This window comes from Bubalus kerabau, chromosome 4 (genome assembly GCF_029407905.1).
Source record: "Bubalus kerabau isolate K-KA32 ecotype Philippines breed swamp buffalo chromosome 4, PCC_UOA_SB_1v2, whole genome shotgun sequence".
Taxonomy (NCBI): Eukaryota; Metazoa; Chordata; class Mammalia; order Artiodactyla; family Bovidae; genus Bubalus; species Bubalus kerabau.
In genome coordinates this window covers 128,326,433-128,346,349 of record NC_073627.1, presented here as the reverse complement: position 1 = coordinate 128,346,349, position 19,917 = coordinate 128,326,433, and the positions used below count along the sequence as shown (strand labels likewise).

Here is a 19,917-nt window from a genome sequence, read left to right as displayed (position 1 = left end):
CTCTTTGCGACCGCACGGACTGCAGCACACCAGGCCTCCCTGTCCATCACCAACTCCAGGAGTTTACCCAAACTCATGTCCATTGAGTCGGTGATGCCATCCAACCATCTCATCCTCTGTCGTCCCCTTCTCCTCCTGCTCTCAATCTTTCCCAGCATCAGGGTCTTTTCAAATGAGTCAGCTCTTCGCTTCAGGTGGCCAATGTATTGGAGTTTCAGCTTCAATATCAGTCCTTCCAGTGAACACCCAGGACTGATCTCCTTTAGGATGGACTGGTTGGATCTCCTTGCAGTCCAAGGGACTCTCAAGAGTCTTCTCCAAAACCACAGTTCAAAAGCATCAATTCTTTGGTGCTCAGCTTTCTTTATAGTCCAACTCTCACAACCATATATGACTAATGGAAAAACCATAGCCTTGACTAGATGGACCTTTGTTGACCAAGTAATGTCTCTGCTTTTTAATATGCTGTTTAGGTTGGTCATAACTTTCCTTCCAAGGAGTAAGCGTCTTTTAATTTCATGGCTGCAGTCACCATCTGCAGTGATTTTTGGAGCCCTCCCAAAATAAAGTCAGCCACTGTTTCCACTGTTTCTCCATATATTTGCCATGAAGTGATGGGACCGGATGCCATGATCTTAGTTTTCTGAATCTTGAGCTTTAAGCCAACTTTTTCACTCTCCTCTTTCACTTTCATCAAGAGGCTCTTTACTTCTTCACTTTCTGCCATAAGGGTGGTGTCATCTGCATATCTGAGGTTATTAATATTTCTCCTGGCAATCTTGATTCCAGCTTGTGCCTCTTCCAGCCCAGCATTTCTCATGATGTACCCTGCATATAAGTTAAATAAGCAGGGTGACAATATATAGCCTTGACGTACTCCTTTTCCTATTTGGAACCAGTCTGTTGTTCTATGTCCAGTTCTAACTGTTGCTTCCTGACCTGCATACAGGTTTCTCAAGAGGCAGGTCAGGTGGTCTGGTATTACAGTCAAAGGCTTTGACACAGTCAATAAAGCAGAAAGAGATGTTTTTCTGGAACTCTCTTGCTTTTTCAATGATCCAGTGGATGTTGGCAATTTGATCTCTGGTTCTTCTGCCTTTTCTAAAACCAGCTCAAACATCTGGAAGTTCACAGTTCATGTATTGCTGAAGCCTGGCTTGGAGAATTTTGAGCATTACTTTACTAGCGTGTGAGATGAGTGCAATTGTGCTGTAGTTTGAGGCTAATAGAGTTTTGCCAAGAGAATGCACTGGTCATAGCAAACACCCTCTTCCAACAACACAAGAGAAGACTCTACACATGGACATCACCAGATGGTCAACACCAAAATCAGACTGATTATATTCTTTGCAGCCAAAGATGGAGAAGCTCTATACAGTCAGCAAAAACAAGACCGGGAGCTGACTGTGGCTCAGGTCATGAACTACTTAGAGCCAAATTCAGACTTAAATTCAAGAAAGTAGGGAAAACCACTAGACCATTCAGGTATTATTACCTAAATCAAATCCCTTACAATTATACAGTGGAAGTGAGAAATAGATTTAAGGGACTAGATCTGATAGACAGAGTGCTTGATGAACTATGGACGGAGGTTTGTGACATTGTACAGGAGACAGGGATCAAGACCTTCCCCAAGAAAAAGAAAGGCAAAAAAGCAAAATGGCTGTCTGAGGAGGCCTTACAAATAGCTGTGAAAAGAAGAGAAGTGAAAAGCAAAGGAGAAAAGGAAAGATATACCCATTTGAATGCAGAGTTGCAAAGAATAGCAAGGAGAGATAAGAAACCTTCCTCAGCAATCAATGCAAAGAAATAGAGGACAACAATAGAATGGGAAAGACTAGAGATCTCTTCAAGAAAATTAGAGATACCAAGGGAACATTTCATGCAAAGATGGGCTCGATAAAGGACCGAAATGGTAGGGACCCAACAGAAGCAGAAGATATTAAGAAGAGGTGGCAAGAATACACAGAAGAACTATACAAAAAAGATCTTCATGACCCAGATAATTACGATAGTGTGATCACTCACCCAGAGCCAGATATCCTGGAATGTGAAGTCAAGTGGGCCTTAAGAAGCATCAATATTAACAAAGCTAGTAGAGGTGATGGAATTCCAGTTAAGCTATTTCAAATCCTAAAAGATGATGCTGTGAAAGTGCTGCACTCAATATGTCAGCAAATTTGGAGAACTCTGCAGTGGCCACAGGACTGGAAAATGTCAGTGTTCATTCCAATCCTAAAGAAAGGCAATGCCAAAGAATGCTAAAACTACCACACAGCACTCTCCAAGGGTGATGTCATTTACTCTCCCAGTTTCAGCTGCTTAGAGAATCAACTGCTTCTTTAGGATCTCTACCAAGATGTCCCATAAGCACTTGGGCCAGTTATATATAAGATAGAATTCACTGTCTTTCATTGCTCCACTCCTCAAATCATCTCCTCTAGGGTGGAACATTTGATTGAAGGAGACCACTATTTAATTTTCTAACTGCCCAAGCCAAAAATCATTCTTGACTCTTTCCCCTTGTTACATGCCCCACTTTGAGCAAGTCACAAGTCCTATTGACTTTGCTCCCAATTACCTTTGTGCACGTGTGTGTGCTTTAGTCATGTCTGACTCTTTGTGACCTTATGGACCGCAGCCAGCCAGACTATTTGTCCATGTGATTCTCCAGGCAAGAATACTGGAGTGGGTTGCCATGCCCTCCTCCAGGGGATCTTCCCAAACCAGGGACTGAACCCGCCTCTCTTATGTCTTGTTCATTGGCAGGTGGTTCTTTACCATTAGCACAACCTGGGGAAGCCCTCCAATTACCTTCATCTCTCACTAACTCTCCTTTCTTAGTGCTATAGCCATTGCTCAAACATTGATCCTATCTGAAATACTATGATAATCTCCTAGCCAGTCTCTATGCTTCTAGACTTACCCTCCATCAATCTATCCTCCATGTGGCTGCCAAAATGATATAATGTAATCCTAATTATGTCACTTTTATTTTTAAAATCCTTTAGTGGTTTCCCTTCATCTTTAGGATAATGTCTGAGCTCAAGAATTACAATAATATTAATAACACAAGTACATTAACATACTACCATTTACTATGTGCTAGACACTGGGCTAAGCAATTTATATGTGTTATCCTATTTAATGCTTATTACAATCCTCACTTAAAAAAAGGAAATTGAGGCATGAAGAGGCAATTTGGCCTTTTAGTACATAGCAAGGAAGTGGCAGAAATGAAATTCCAAATCAGATTAGCTTGCTGGTCTCTGGAGCTGGACTCAACTATTCTCTCCCACTGCCTTCCTCCCAGCCTTGAAGTGGCAGTCAAAGCCTTTTGTGAGCGGCCCCCTGCCTACCTGTCTGTCATCTCCCTTACACTGCACACTCCATTAGAACTGAATTACCCACTGTTCCCCAAACACTGTCATGCCTGATTTCTCACACTGCCATGCCTCTGTTGATGCTATTTCCTCTGCCTCGTCCACTTGCCCTGCCTGTCACGCCCCAAATTCCAACTGATACTTCAGTGTGTGGGCATAACAGTACACTGGTCAAGCACAAACTCTTCCCTCTCCAGCTTGTCTTTTCATCTGGAAGAACAAGTGCAATGATTCCTGCATGGTCATGTTCCAGGGTTGGTTAAAGGTTTACATTCCAATGTGTTGTGACAATTCTTTGAAAACTATAAAGTTCTACACAAACGTGTCCAAGGGAAACCTGTTTTTTTGAGGTAGTGTAAAGCTCAGTTATATAACCAAATCTGAAACATAAGTTTGAACTATGAGAAGTTCATCTCTGGGACTTCCCTGGTGGTCCAATAGCTAAGACTCCATGCTCTCAATGCAGAGAGCCTGAGTTCCATCCCTGGTCAGGGAACTAGATCCCACATGCTTCAACTGAGAGTTCACAGGCAACAACTAAAGATCCCACATAATGCAACAAATATCGAAGATCCTGCATGCTGCAACTAAGACCCAGCACTGCCAAATAAATAAATAAATATTAAAAAAAGAAGTTCATCTCTGCCATAAAAAAGGAATGAAGTCCTGGTAGGTGTTGCAACATGGATGAAACTTGAAAACATTACACAAAGTAGAAGCAACCAGACACGAAAAGCCACATATTGGATGATTCTATTTATACAAAATGTGCAGAATGTACAAATCCATAGAGACAGAGCATTGATCAGTGGTTGCCAGGGCCTGTGGGAAAGGGGAAATGAGGATTGACTGCTAATGGGGAAGACGTATATTTTGGGAGTGATAAATACTCTGGAATTAGACAGTGGTGATGGTAGCATAACCTTGCAAATATGCTAAAAACCACTGAATTGTACATTTTAAAGGAAGTTTCTCTCTGGCACTGAGCTTAACCCTTCTGCCCCCTTTCCGTTAATGGTAAGTAATATCCAACTCCAATAAGGAACCTGTCTTTCCTCATATCCTCCCCCCATTCTTTCTTAGTAAAACCCAGAACACTGGTTCCCAAAAAGCATTACAAGCATCTGGAGGGCTGATTAAAACATCAATTGTAGGGCCCCAGAGTTTCTAATTCAGTTGCCCTACAGTAGTACAGTAGGGCCCAAGAATGTGCATTTTAACATCCCTCTAGATAAAAGCTAGGGAATCTGAAAAGAGCACTGAGCTAAAAGTCAGGAAACCTGGATTCTCTTCCTGACTTTGACTCTAATTAGGCCTGAAATTGCACAAGTCACCAAACTTCTGGTTATTTCTTTTATAAGCACTGAACTTCTCTAAGAATCTGCCAGTCCTAAAATTATGTTTTGGACCTCATCAGTTTCCTCCTTAAGGCCTCCAGGGCTTCCCATCCCTAATATCCAATCTCTACCCAGATGTCCAATTCAACTTCCCACCTGACACATTTGGCAAAGGAAGGGAACAAACATAAATATATAACCTACAGCGTGTCACTGACTTCTCATGACAGCCCTGTGTGGTGGGAATCCATAATTGCATTTTAAGGACAAGGAAGCTGAGTCTTGTAAAGGGTAAAGAACTTCCTCCAAATGACCGAGGGAACCCAAGGCCGCATCCTCCTCCAATCATGTAATTCTCTCTTCCAATGCTTAGCTGGCCCTCGGACGAGCCCTAGGGGGCCGCACCTGTGCATTTGTTCGTGATCTCCTCATCTCTGGTGGCTCAGATGGTAAAGCATCTGCCTGCAATGCAGGAGACCCAGGTTTGATCCCTGGGTCGGGAAGATCCCCTGGAGAAGGAAATGGCAACCCACTCCAGTACTCTTGTCTGGAAAATTCCATGGATGGAGGAGCCTGGTGGAGTCCATGGGGTCACAAAGAGTCAGACATGACTGAGCAACTTCACTTTCTTTCTTTTCTCACTCTCTGAGATTTAATCCAAATCCTATCTAACCTTCAAAACTCAGCTGGAGCTCCACCACATCCAGGGTGGGTTCCTGCTTACCAGTCTACCACGAACTACCCAGTTTCCCATTGCAGAGCTGTTGTGCTATGTCTTACCCTTTCTTTCCAGCACCTGACCTCCTTGTCTATGCTCTCGTCTTATGTTTCCAAACTTCATATGGATTCAGAGTTGTTGTTGTTGTTGTTGTTGTTGTTGTTTGCCCTCCAGATTGTAAACTCCTTGAGAGGAGCAGAAAGGTGTCCTCTTTCTTCATAATCCTTGCAGGGTCCAGCAGAATGCCCCGAGCTCAATCGACATTTGCTGAATTAATAATGGCAGGTTACAGATGTCGGAAATGCTGTGGTGAGCTCAGAACACTAGAACAATAAGCAGCTTTAATTCTTTTTCAAAAACATTGAAAGATTTATTGAATAATTCTATAGTGCCTTACAATTTTCTAAAGTTTCACACACATGATTTCATATAATCCCCAAATAACCCTTTCCCCCACCCCGACTCCTGTATTGCCCCTCCCTCTTCCCCCTCCTTGTAACTACTAGTTTGTAGTTATATCTATAGTTATATCTCTATATCTGTAAGTCTGCTAGACTCACTAGAACAATAAGCAGTTTTATTTCCTGAAGTTCTAAGCCAAAAGGAAAAATTATTTGCAAATATTTTAGGGAAATGCATATTTACATTTCTGGTCAATTATTTGAGATCATCTTGGTTCATTACAGTGATTATAGCTCATTGAGAGATAATGGGCTGCATTCATTTTCTAAAAGAAATTCAGATGAAGATGGTACTTTATCAGAAAAATGACAGTTCTGAGAAAGTGAGAAAGGTAGGGGGAGCAAGTCAGCCAGAGTATTATGCCTATGACATGCCATCTGCCTAAAGAAAGATTCTACGGTACAGCACCTCCTACTTTACCTTCAGCCTAAATATTAATGATAATATTCATTAAGTCACATGTCTGATCATACTATTGATAGATATGGGGTTTTTTTCTTGGTACATATTAAAGTAAATATACAACTATTTAAAGAAAAATGGTTGTTCCTGAATCACCTGAAACCACCCTGGGTGCCACATGGTACAAAAACAAACCTTTGGGAAACACAGGCTCAAGGCATCACCATGCCACCCAGATTTCGCATCTGCCTAACAGGATTAGACATCTCTCAGGAAGGGCATAGCCTCTTATCTAGCTCAGTGCAGATGGCCTCTGCATGGCCCTCTGGGAGCGACAGGGTGGCAGCAGGAGCAGTCAGCACGTGGGGCTGTGCCTTTCCCTTGCTAGTGATCTAAGGGCTCAGTGACACCAGGAGACTGGAAACTGGTCACACAAGGCATCTACTTTATCAAGTGGACAGTGAGCCCTGGAAAGAACATGGGAGAAAGCTGCCACTAGCAATAACACTGTCTCCAAGGCCTCATCTCACCATGGCTATGCTTGAAGGGGCCCTATAGGCAGCCCCGAAAGGTAGATGGCAAAATGGCACTGCTGAATTGGCTGTGGCTGCCAAGCCTGTCAGTCCAAGAGAGACAGAACACCTGCAATCAGCCATACCCTCAGGACACATAACCCAGGTCATGTACATTCCTTCTCTGAGTTTCAATTCTCCTGCCTGTAAAGAGGCAAGCATGGATGTACCTTGAAACCCTGTGCTCAGTGAAAGGAGCCAGTCACCAGGGACATACGTGTTATACGATTCTATTCATATGAGAGTCCAGAAGGGGCAAATCTATAGTGATAGAAAGGAATTAGTGCTGGCTTAGGTCGAGGGGCTTGGGGAAAGAGGAGTGTAACAAAACAGACAAAACTGACGACCCTGATGAAGCTTACTTTCTCATGGAAGCTCTCACTAGACAAGAAATGACAAACATGATAAAGGAAATGAATTAAGAACGTTAAAAACTGATAAGGGCTAGGGAGAGAAAAAAAGAATTAGATTAGTTTATCAGTGCTATGGAGCTGGAAGTCAGGGGTCAGGCCAAAGTTTTTCCCATTATGGGTTCTCCCATTCACATCTCCAGAAGGCCAGAGAGCTCTTCTCTTTCTTTTCAATTCTCATCAAAGCCTTTGGCTATGACATACCTGGACAGACATCATCTTGGCACCTGTTTCCCTTTCCTCCTCTCCAAGCCAAGGCGTACACCCACACACTCACTCAGGAAATACTCACTGATCAGCAGTATGCCAGGACACAGGCTGACGGGGACACTGAGACAAGCGAGCACAGTTCTCACCCTCATGGAGTTTGTAATTCACTGGGGGGAGTCGGAGCTATAAACACCCAATTGTAATTCACAGCAGAATGGTAGCAGTGATCTGCTGGAGACACACGAGCACAGTTTGCGAAGGTTTTGCACTGTCCTCTGCAGTTTTCAAAGCAGTCTCCGGGGCATGGAGAGCTCATGTGGTGGGCACATCTTCATTCCCTCCTTCTGTGCTTTGACAGTGCTGCTGGGCTCAAGGCTCTTCCCCAGTAACTTCTCATGTCAAGTGCACAGGCCTGGATGTGACCTGGGTTCCAGTCCCAGCTCTCACTCACTTGTACATCTTTCAACAAATACCTTAACCTTCCTGAACCTGTATCAGTGAAGTGGGTTGACTTCACCTACCTCACAGTAAATGAGATAATCTAGTCATCTAATTATACTATATATTATAGGGACTCAGGGGAGGAGGGAATAGGGTATGTTTGTTTGATGGTTTCCTTATGAGATGAAAAAATCCAGAAACTAGTTAGCAGTAATGATAGCACAATACTGTGAATATACTTAATGCCGCTGAATTGTGCATTTGAAAATGATGTTTTAAAGGTAAATTCTATGTTCTGTGTATTTTGCCACACATATATTAAAGAATATGTGACCAACCATTTCAAATACAAGACAGCCAAAAGTCCATCTTGAAAAGGGGCCAAAGCCTTGATGCCTGGGGCCTTCATGATAACACATTTTCCCTGCGGCTACCTGCTGCTTCTCAGGTGCACAAAGTATCCAGGTGCTGGACCAGAAGCTCATTAGGGATTTTCTATCTCAGAGACCGTAAGATCCTCCAGCTTTTAGTACCTGCTTGTTATGGGGTCACACAGAGACAGACACGACTGAAGCGACTTAGCAGCAGCAGCAGCTGACATTCAACGTGAAGTTCTTTTTGTCTTCATAGACTTGTTGGTTATTACAAATGCTCCAAACCTGTTAAGAAAAATCCTCTTTACCACCATTTGGGTATAATTCAACAAAACTGTAGAATGTAGACTCAAAGGCTAGATTTGTTTTTTTATGATCAAATGAGTCATCAAATGTCATTACCTGCCAACTAATTTCAATAGCTTCTGGCATGTGATACCACAGGCACCAAAAGCAAAACCCACAGCAAGTACAGTGCTTGGGAAATTCAGACCGAGCACCCCAGAGTGGCTCAAATGAAGCAGCTTGCCACCCGGGTGGACTGAGATTTGCCTCCATGTGTTTGCGTCCAGGGGAAGAAAGCAAGATTCCAAATCTACCACGCTAAAAGAACAACAACAGCCACAACTACAGCACAAGAAACTAAGAATGGCTCCCAAAGCTGGGTGCAAGGCATGCTTTTCAGAGCTCCTGCCTCATGACCTGTGACATCAGGCTATGTCCTGCCCAGAGAGATCTTGAGGTCACCTCAAAAAGTCTTCACCCTTCCCATAGACTTGGCACTGGCCATGGGCTTGTAGGCTCCCAGTCCCTGCATTTCTCAAGTCTAGTCCCTGCAACTATCTCAAGTGGAGGGATCTGGTCCAAAAAAGCAATGCTTTCCATTCAATTCATATCAAGCACTCTCTTTTTACTGTGCCCTATGCCGGGTGTGGTAGAGGAGATCAAGGTTAGCCAGACACAGCACCTGGCCTTTGAGAGTTTGTTGTGTTATCAAGAGGATTCGACACCTACATAATTAACTCCTAACCAACGTGAGGCCGAGTGTGGGGCCCATGAGAAAGGGATGTCTAAAATGCTCCAGGGAGTCTGTGAAAGGGTTCCTACCAACCAGTGTGGCAGCATGTGTCTTGCTCATCTCTGCATGGGGCTTAGGGATGGCTGGTGGCTGTCAGACAGCCAAGAATACCGGGTGTCACCTGCCCATCAGGACCCTGTGCAAGGGTTCAAGCCAATGAGCCACTCTGGCCATCTTAATTAAGCCCTGATTAAGCATTCTGCCCAGAAACCTCCTCTCCATCCTGTAGAATTGCCCAATTTATAGCCAACGATTCAGAGAATCAGGTCAGCTGTTCAGAGATGGCAGCCATTAGGAGCAGTGCTGACAACTGTGAACAGATGCCAACTGGAGTCAGAAATCAGTGAAGACAGTAGGGCCCAGAAACACAGAAACTTAGCCCTAACTGAGCATTCTGCCTTCTGTCCCTGACTTCAGTTCAGAAAAGTGTCCAGTTGGGCCAGTCCACTTTAAAAGGACAGACTCTCCTGGCTGGGAGTTTTGCTCAAGGAAAGAAGGCAAAGGCTGTGCAACAAAGATGCTCAATGAGACAATATCTCCAAGAAAGAAAAACAAAACACCTGACAACAGAGAGTAAGTAAGTTACAGCACATCCTCTTTTCTGAATCCTTAAGAAATGATAACCAGAAGCTGTATAACATTTCAGGAAAAGCAACTGTTTTCATGTAAAGTGTAAACTCTGGGCTATAAAGCCACATCTGTGTTCTGGGTACAGCTGTAAAATTGATGTTGGGCAGTGGCAGGCAGGAGACACAAAACAGCAAGTTTGATCTGATGGATGATGGGTTTAGGCTGTAAATGTCTTCTGTTTTTATTTGCATTCCAATTATTGTTTGTGTACAATGATACCTCATTTTAGGATCAGACTGACAATTTCTGAGCAGAGAAACAAAGCTCTGGGGACTGGCAACGTGGCAAGCAAATGCAGTCAGCCTGAGTGTCAGCAGGGGCACACCTTATGTGCCCCTGTGCGATCTTTAGCAAGTCCCTTTCTTCTTCTAGAACCTCCATTTCCACCTCTAGACCTAGAAGGATTCTAAGGCCCCTGCCACCCCTGATTCCATGATTCTCACCGGCAGAGAGCTCAGAGGTCTGAACTACTCCCACATGACAGACACTAACCAGCCCACACTGCGGCACCTCTGTGGCACGGACATCATGGGCACCATTAAACCCCCCACTACCCCAGCTTCCCAAGCACAGGACCCTGGCATCCATTTGAGAGTCTTTTCCTCTGTCTCACTGCTCTCGATCTCCCAGGGAATGCAACCCTACCAAATCGCTCCCATTTTTGCTCTTGCTGCTGAGCCTTTGCACTTGCCATTTCATTGCCAGGTACCCTCTTCCCACTCCTGGCTTGTCTGATTCATTTTTTAAAAAACAGTTTTATTAAGATGTAATTCACATACCATAAACTTCACCTACTTGAAGTATACAAGTCAGTAGTTTGGGTAAGTTCATGGAGTTGTGCAACCATTACCACAATGAATTTTACCATGTTTTCATCATCCCAGAAAGGAATCCTATAGCTGTCACTCTCCCATTTTCCCCTCAACAATGCCTTCTCAGTCTCAGGAAACCACTGGTTTACCCTAGTTGATTTTTAGGTCTTGGTCTATATCCTAACTGCTAACTTTTTTCTGATCTCCAACTCTGGGTTGGGTGCATCCATATATCCCTAGTTTCCCTCTCTCAGAACTATGTGTTTATATATCCCCTGCTAGAGTATAAGCTCCATGTCAGCAGGACTGTGGTTGTCCAAGTCACTGTGTTTCTTCATTGCCTGATAGTCAGTAAACATTGGTTGAATGACTAAAACCAATGGTGCAATTTAAAGGAGAAGGTGAAAGTCACTCAGTCCTGTCCAACTCTTTGAGACCCCCATGGACTAATACTGGAGTGGGTAGTCGTTCCCTTCTCCAGGGGATCTTCCCAACCCAGTGATCAAACCCAGGTCTGCAGGCAGGTTCTTTACCAGCTGAGCCACCAGGGAAGCCTAGAGCTAACGAGTCAAAGCCAAACCCTACGAAGATAGCCCTACTGAAAAAAAAACTCAACAATGAACAGGGTCTTCTCAATACTACATATAGTTGAAGTAACAACACATTAAAAAATTTATGATATTCAGGTTTTCTACCACTTATTCCCACGAGAGCCACCATTGGAATAAGGCAGATCCTTGTAAAATGAATTTTATTCAGGTGTGTTAACAAAATAAGGCCATGAGTGAGAGGGAAAACTGCCTTGGAGGCTGAGTAAGAAGAGCAGAAGGGACTTCCCTGGCTGTCCAGTGGCTAAAACGTCACCTTCCTGTGCAGGGGGTGTAGGTTCAACCGCTGGTTGGGGAACTAAGATCCTATATGTTTCACACCAAAAAACCAAAACATAACACAGAAAATATATGGTAACAAATTCAATAAAGACTTTAAAAAATAGTCATATCAAAAAAAATCTTAAAAAGAAAAGAAAGATTCATGTTTTAGGAATTCAATATTTATAGAGTCTATGTGACCTGGCATTACCAGGTCATTACTGAGGAAAATGAATACAAATACTTTTTGCTTAAAAGAAAATGTCAGGAGAGAAAACAAAGAAGGAAGGAGTTCTGAAAGTTTTCTATAAAGCCATTCTGTTAAGCAATTTCTATTTTCTTGCAGATTCCTCATTATAAAATTAGAGCTGTGTTTCCTTGGACAATAACCTAGGCCATGGGAGCTTATTTCAAAATCCAATGACTCTCATAAGAAAAACCAATTACTTCCTAAATAAACATTGAGATGATTTTTCCAATATATCAACATACTGCTGCAAAACAGTTACAGAATAAAAACAGAAGTCTCACCTACTCCCTCTCACACACTTCAATCTACATCGTACACTAACAGCAGATTAGACTTACTAAAAGCACAGCTCTAGTCATGCCTAGCCCTCATTCAAAACCCTTCAATGGCTCCCGTTGCCTTAAGGATAAAGAACAAACTGTGTTTGAAGATCCTCCTCCTTTAGGAACTGACCTACTTGTGTAGCCTCATTTCCTGCTGATCACATTCAAATAGGGCTTCCCTGGTGATTCAGACAGTACAGAATCTTCCTGCAATGCGGGAGACTTGGGTTTGATCCCTGGGTTGGGAAGATCCCCTGAGAAGGAAATGGCAACCCACTCTAGTATTCTTGACTAGAGAATTCCATGGACAGAGGAGCCTGGTGGGCTACAGTCCATAGAGTCACAAAGAGTTGGACACAACTGAGCAACTAACACTAACTAACCTTCAAATAACCCCTGATTCAGACAAATGCACTGAGAGCCCCTGCCATGCCATTATCTTTTTTCCACCTCTGCCTAGAACGTTCTTTTGTTGTTGTTTAGTCACTAATTTGGTCTGACTCTTCAGCAACGCCATGGATTGTAGCCCCATCAGTCTCCTCTGTCCATGAGATTTCCCAGGCAAGAATACTGAAATGGGTTGCCATTTCCTTCTCCAGGGGATCTTCCTGACCTAGGAATCAAACCTGTGTCTCCTGCAGTGGTAGGTGGGTTCTTTATCATTGAGCCACCAGCAAAGCCCCAGAATGTTCTTTATGCATCTCCAAACTCTTCATGTCAAAAGCCTGCCTCCTTTTAAGACTCATTCAAATGTTCCCTCCTCCATGAAGTATTCCATGATGTCCTCTTCTGTAACACATCATCTCTATCACCTCTAGGCCTCTATAACCCTTTCACTGGAGATGATTCTCATGTGTTTATCAATGGCTGCCTTAAAAAGTAAGAGACTCAGGTTCAATCCCTGGGTAGGGAAGATTCAATAGAGGAGGGCATAGAAACCCACTCCATTATTCTTGCCTGGAGAATTGCATGGACAGAGGAGCCTGGTGGGTTACAGTCAGAGGGTTGCAAAGAGTTGTGTCTGACTGATATGATTTAGCACACATGCACAGCTTATATTACAGTCATTTCTGAACTTAGTCTCTACTTCCTGATAAACTATAAACTCAAATACATTTTCCCCTCACACTTAACATATGCCATGCAAATAGAAGATACTCAAATATCTGTTGAATGAACAAATTTAAAAAAATGAAACAAAACATAGCGCAATACAGTCAGTGGTAGTCTAATTTATCTCTGTCCTTAGAAAGGTAGCAAGTCTTAAAATTTAAAAAATATACCTCACTGGTTGGAATATTTTGCTGTCTACAAAACTGTTTTCATTGATATCCTCTCTTTACTTTCATTATTTGCCCACAAATATTTCACTCATTGCTAGATTGTGTGTGTGCTTTGTGATGATGGGAGGAAGAGTGAAGAAAGGGAATTATTATTAAAAACTAGCAACAGAGAAGCTCCTTCTTCAGTGAACAAAGTCAAAATCAACAAAAAAGCCAAAGTGTGTCACTACACTGGCTGTCAAACATGGGAGGGGTGGTAGGAGTGGGATACAGTTTAAGACCTGCCAGGCAATGGTTATCTTACTTTACTGAATACAGGCACAAACAAACCTTGTGCGCACCAGAACCCACAAATCCCACTGAGACTGACACAGAACTGTGTTTGGGTGTCTCCTGCAGAGGTACGGGTCAGCAGTGGACTGCTGCAGGGGCAGGGCATCTGGGTGCAGTAGACCTGGGTATGGCATAAGCCCTCTTGGAGGAGGTCACCAGTAATCCCACCATACAGCTACCAGGACTTACACAGAACTGGGAAAACAGACTCTTGGAGGGCACAAACAAAACCTTGTGTGCACCAGGACCCAGGAGAAAGGAGCAGTGCCCTCACAAGAGACTGACCCAGACTTGCCCGTGAGTGTCCAGGAGTCTCAGGCGGAGGTGTGGGTCGGCGGTGGCCTGCTGCAGGGTTGGGGGCACTGAGTGTAGCAGTGCACGCATGGGACCTTTTGAAGGACAAAACCATTATCTTCATTACCTCCACCATAGTTTGGCCTCAGGTCAAACAACAGGGAGGGAACACAGCCCTGCCCATCAACAGAAAATTGGATTAAAGATTTATTGAGCATGGCCCCACCCATCAGAACAAGACCTAGTTTCCACCTCAGTCAGTCTCTCCCATCAGGTAGCTTCCATAAGCCTCTTATCCTTCTCCATCAGAGGGCAGACAGAATGAAAACCACAGTCATAGAAAACTAACCAACCTGATCACATGGACCACAGCCTTGTCTAACTCAATAAAACTAAGAGCCATGCCGTGTAGGGCCACCCAAGACTGACAGGCCATGGTGGAGAGTTCTGATAAAACATCATGCACTGGAGAAGGGAATGGCAAACCATTTCAGTATTCTTGCCTTGAGAACCCCATGAACAGTATGAAAAGGCAAAAAGATAGGACACTGAAAGATGAACTTCCCAGGTCAGTAGGTGCCCAATATGTTACTGGAGATCAGTGGAGAAATAACTCCAGAAAGAATGAAGAGAGGGAGTCAAAGCAAAAACAACACTCAGTTGTGGATGTGACTGGTGATGGAAGTAAAGTCCGATGCTGTAAAGAGCAATAATGCATAGGAATCTGGAATGTTAGGTCTATGAATCAAGGCCAATTGGAAGTGGTCAAACAGGAGATGGCAAGAGTGAACATTGACATTTCAGGAATCAGCGAATTAAAATGCACTGGAGTGGGCGAATTTAACTCAGATGACCATTATATCTACAACTGTGGCCAAGAAAGTCTTAGAAGAAATGGAGTAGCCATCATAGTCACAAAAGAGTCTGAAATGCAGTACTTGGATGCAATCTCAAAAACGACAGAATGATCTTTGTTTGTTTCCAAGGCAAACCATTCAGTATCACAGTAATCCAAGTCCATGCCCCGACCAGTAATGCTGAAGAAGCTGAAGTTGAATGGTTCTATGAAGACCTACAAGACCTTCTAGAACTAACACCCAAAAAAGATGACCTTTCCATTATAGGGGACTGGAATGCAAAAGTAGGAAGTCAAGAGATACCTGAAGTAACAGGCAAATTTGCCCTTTAAGTACAAAACAAAGCAGAGCAAAGGCTAACAGAGTTTTGGCAAGAGAACACATTGGTGATAGCAAACACCCTCTTCCAACAACACAAAAGAAGACTCTACACATGGACATCACCAGATGGTCAATATCGAAATCAGATTGATTATATTCTTTGCAGCCAAAGATAAAGAAGCTCTATACAGTCAGCAAAAACAAGACCGGGAGCTGACTGTGGCTCAGATCATGAACTCCTTATTGCCAAATTCAGACTTAAATTGAAGAAAGTAGGGAAAACCAGTAGACCATTCAGGTATGACCTAATTAAATCCCTTACAATTATACAGTGGAAGTGAGAAATAGATTTAAGGGACTAGATCTGATAGACAGAGTCCCTGAACATCTATGGACAGAGGTTCATGACATTGTACAGGAGGCAGTGATCAAGATCATCCCCAAGGAAAAGAATGGCAAAATGGCTGTCTGGGGAGGCCTTACAAATAGCTGTGAAAAGAAGAGATGTGAAAGGCAGAGGAGAAAAGGAAAGATATACCCATTTGAATGCAGAGTTCCAAAGAATAGCAAGGAGAGATAAGAAAGCCTTCCTTAGCGATCAATGCAAAGAAATACAGAAAGACAATAGATAGAATGGGAAAGAGTAGAGATCTCTTCAAGAAAATTAGAGATACCAAGGGAACATTTCATGCAAAGATGGGCTCAAGAAAGGACAGAAATGGTATGGACCTAACAGAAGCAGAAGATATTAAGAAGAGGTGGCAAGAAAACATAGAAGAACTATGCAAAAAAGATCTTCATGTCCCAGATAACCATGATGGTGTGATCACTCACCTAGAGCCAGATATCCTGGCATGCAAATTCAAGTGGGCCTTAGGAAGCATCAGTATGAACAAAGCTAGTGGAGGTGATGGAATTCCAGTTGAGCTATTTCAAATCCTAAAAGATGATGCTGTGAAAGTGCTGCACTCAATATGTCAGCAAATTTGGAAAACTCAGCAGTGGCCACAGGACTGGAAAAGGTCAATTTTCATTCCAATCCCAAAGAAAGGCAATGCTAAAGAATGCTCAAACTACCACACAATTGCACTCATCTCACGCACTACCAAAGTCATGCTCAAAATTCTCCAAGCCAGGCTTCAACTGTATGTGAACCATGAACTTCCAGATGTTTGAGCTGGATTTAGAAGAGGCAGGGGAACCAGAGATCAGATTGCCAACATCTGTTGGATCATCAAAAAAGCAAGAGAGTTCCAGAAAAAACATCTACTTCTGCTTTGTTGATGACACCAAAGCCTTTGACTGTGTGGATCACAACAAACTGTGGAAAATTCTTCAAGAGATGGAAATACATGACCACCTGACCTGCCTCTTGAGAAATCTGTATGCAGGTCAAGAAGCTACAGTTAGAACTGCACATAGAACAACAGACTGGTTCCAAATTGGAAAGGAGTACGTCAAGGCTGTATATTGTCACCCTGCTTATTTAACTTATATGCAGAGTACATCATGAGAAATGCTGGGCTGGATGAAGCATAAGCTGGAATCAAGATTGCAGGGAGAAATATCGATAACCTCAGATATGCAGATGACACCACCCTTATGGCAGAAAGTGAAGAGGAACTAAAGAGCCTCTTGATGAAAGTGAAACAGGAGAGTGAAAAAGTTGGCTTAAAACTCAACATTCAGAAAACTAAGATCATGGCATCTGGTCCTATCACTTCATGGCAAATAGATGGGTAAACAGTGGAATCAGTGACTGACTTTATTTTGGGGGGCTCCAAAATCACTGCAGATGGTGACTGCAGCCATGAAATTAAGAGGCTTGCTCCTTGGAAGAAAAGTTATGACCAACCTAGATAGTATATTAAAAAGCAGAGACATTACTTTGCCAACAAAGATCCATCTAGTCAAAGCTATGGTTTTTCCAGTAGTCATGTATGGATGTGAGAGTTGGACTACAAAGAAAGCTGAGCACTAAAGAATTGATGCCTTCGAACTGTGGTGTTGGAGAAGACTCTTGAGAATCCCTTGGATTCCAAGGAGATCCAACCAGTCCATCCTAAAGGAAATCAGTCCTGAATATTCATTGGAAGGACTGATGCTGAAGCTGAAAACTCCAATACTTTGGCCATCTGATGTGAAGAACTGACTCATTGAAAAAGACCCTGATGCTGGGAAAGATTGAAGGCAGGAGGAGAAGGGGACAACAGAGGATAAGATAGTTGGATGGTATCACTAACTCAACGGACATGAGTTTGAGTAAGCTCCAAACATTGGTGATGGACAGGGAAATCCGAGGTGCTGCAGTCCATGGGGTCACAAAGAGTCAGACACGACTGCATGAACTGAGTATGTGATCACCTGGAGGGCTCATTAAAAGACAAATGGGCCCCACCCCCAGAGTTTCTGTGTCTGTAGTCTGGGATGGGGCTGAGATTTTGCATTTCTAACAAGCTCCTGGTAACATTGATAGGGACCACATTCTAAGGATCATCCATGCAGTCTGGAAAATGAATCCAGGGCTTTAACAGAGGAGGATTTGCTGTGGTACATGGCGCAGGCATTCCTAAAGCTAGAAAATTCATCTTTAATTAGATTAAAACACACAGAAAAATTAAGTTGGAATGTGATTTTCTTTTTTTCCTTATCATGTGTAGTTCAGAAGCTAAATTTTACAAGCTAGACCAGAGAGTTTTGGAGAAGCGAGTCAGAAGCCCTGGGTTCAAGTCCTGACTCTGTCACTAGTTAGCTGTGTAACTAAAGACCACTCATTACCATCTCAGGACATCACTGCGCCAAGTGAAACAGATATTCAACCTCTAAATCTCCAGTATCAGGTCTTACATTCTATGATCTCACAATCTTGAAAACCTGTTGGCAGTTTAGTCCCAAAAGTATTTAATGATTATCCCATCTATATATAAAAAGATTAAGTGTTAGTCACTCAATCATTTCTGACTCTTGGTGACCCCATGGACTGTAGCCCACCAGGCTCCTCTGTCCATGGAATTCTCCAGGCAAGAATACTGGAATGGGTTGTCCTTCCCTTCTCCAGGTGATCTTCCTGACCCAGGGATCAAACCCAGTTCTCCCACATTGCAGGCAGATTCTTTACCGCCTGAGCCATGTCTGCCCTTCATATGAAATGATTAAAGACACTGCAGTTTCAAAACACAAATCATGTGAAATAATTACCAAATTTCAGAATGTATAACAAATACATTGCAATTATGAGAACTGAAAGAACTTTTACTTAAACAGGTTTGTGCATAATATTAAGTGCTCAAGAACAAATATGCCATAAAAATGGATTAAAAATATACAACAAAGATACTACAATTAAAAAAAAACAAAAACAAAAACACCATTCCCTTTCTGAGAAAAGTCTCAGAAAACAGAGAAAACAGAACAGGTTATAGAATGAGAAAACATCAACTCACCAGTCCAGCAGAGTGAAAGGGAGTCCTCCAAGGAAAGAAATCTGTCCCTCTTCCCAGTGCTGGCACCTCCCTCCCATCCCAGGACACTGCACCTGGGCCTCCCAGCACACAGCTATTTTTAAAGATAAAAGGCCACATTCCAAAGATTGTGGCCACAAGAATGTGAATATCAAATAACCTTCCCGGAGTTCGTCAATGAGCCCGAGAAAAACTGATTGCCAGGCCATGTGGGCAAAGCTGGATGGTCTTTGTGGCTTGGGTCCCACATATCTGCTGACACTGGGCAGCTGCAGCTATGTCCTTAACATGAGTCTGGCCTCTCTCCTTTCAGCTCAGCAAGCCCAGAAGCCCTCCAGATGCCATTCTCAAGACCTCAGCCACGTGAGCTGGCTGAGAGAGGAAATCCTAGAGGTTCTTGAATAGCACACTGGCCTCCTCTGTGCCAAGGGCAACACAGAAGGTGATGTCTGAGGTCTCATGAGGCATCCATCTGACAGCTGGAGAATTTATTCTGTGCCTGGTCTCTCACTGTTTCTGCCCAGCCATCTTCCGTTCAAGTTAATAGCAATAGCAATAAGTCGATAAGCCTCACAACATCCCAGGGAGGGAGGTCACCCTCAAGCACATTATCCCTCCTTAACAGATGGGGAAATGACGCCATGGGAAGATTAAATAACCTGCCCAGCCTCAACAGCCTGCCACAGGTGGAGCACGAGATGATACCAGCCCCCATGCCAGCTCATGAACAGAGATGCTCTGGATGAAGACCTTTGAAGTTCTAGGGTCCCAGGCAGTGTGAATGATCTGCACAACAGAGGTCAAGAAAGAAATAAGCACAGAGGTAACCTTTTTAAAACCACTCCAACTGTCTCTCTTTGTGTGTCTTCCTAGAAGGCCATGAGAAAGGAATGATTTTTAATATATATATATTAGCTGAAAAATGGTGTGAGTGCAATGAGAGGACAGAATAGGTCTGTAGGCAGCGAGGGGCCTCAGTGATTAGGATCAAAGGAGGGCTCAGGCCAAGCAGGGTTCTATCAATGATCTCTGTCTTCTGTACCCTGCAGGACCCTGCACAAACTGGTGAACTCTGGCCTGAAATTACACCCATTTCA

At 43.3% G+C, this 19,917-nt stretch overlaps 1 protein-coding gene across 1 annotated transcript in view; it reads right to left on the bottom strand.

The window, feature by feature from the left end:
- Positions 1–19,193, bottom strand: part of FRMPD1 (FERM and PDZ domain containing 1) — an 82,788-nt gene extending 63,595 nt beyond the window's left edge. Inside the window, exon 1 of the mRNA XM_055578564.1 lies at positions 18,803–19,193. The gene's annotated coding sequence lies outside the window, so the exon portion shown is untranslated. The remainder of the gene's footprint in view (positions 1–18,802) is intronic.
- Between the last annotated feature and the right edge of the window lie 724 nt (positions 19,194–19,917).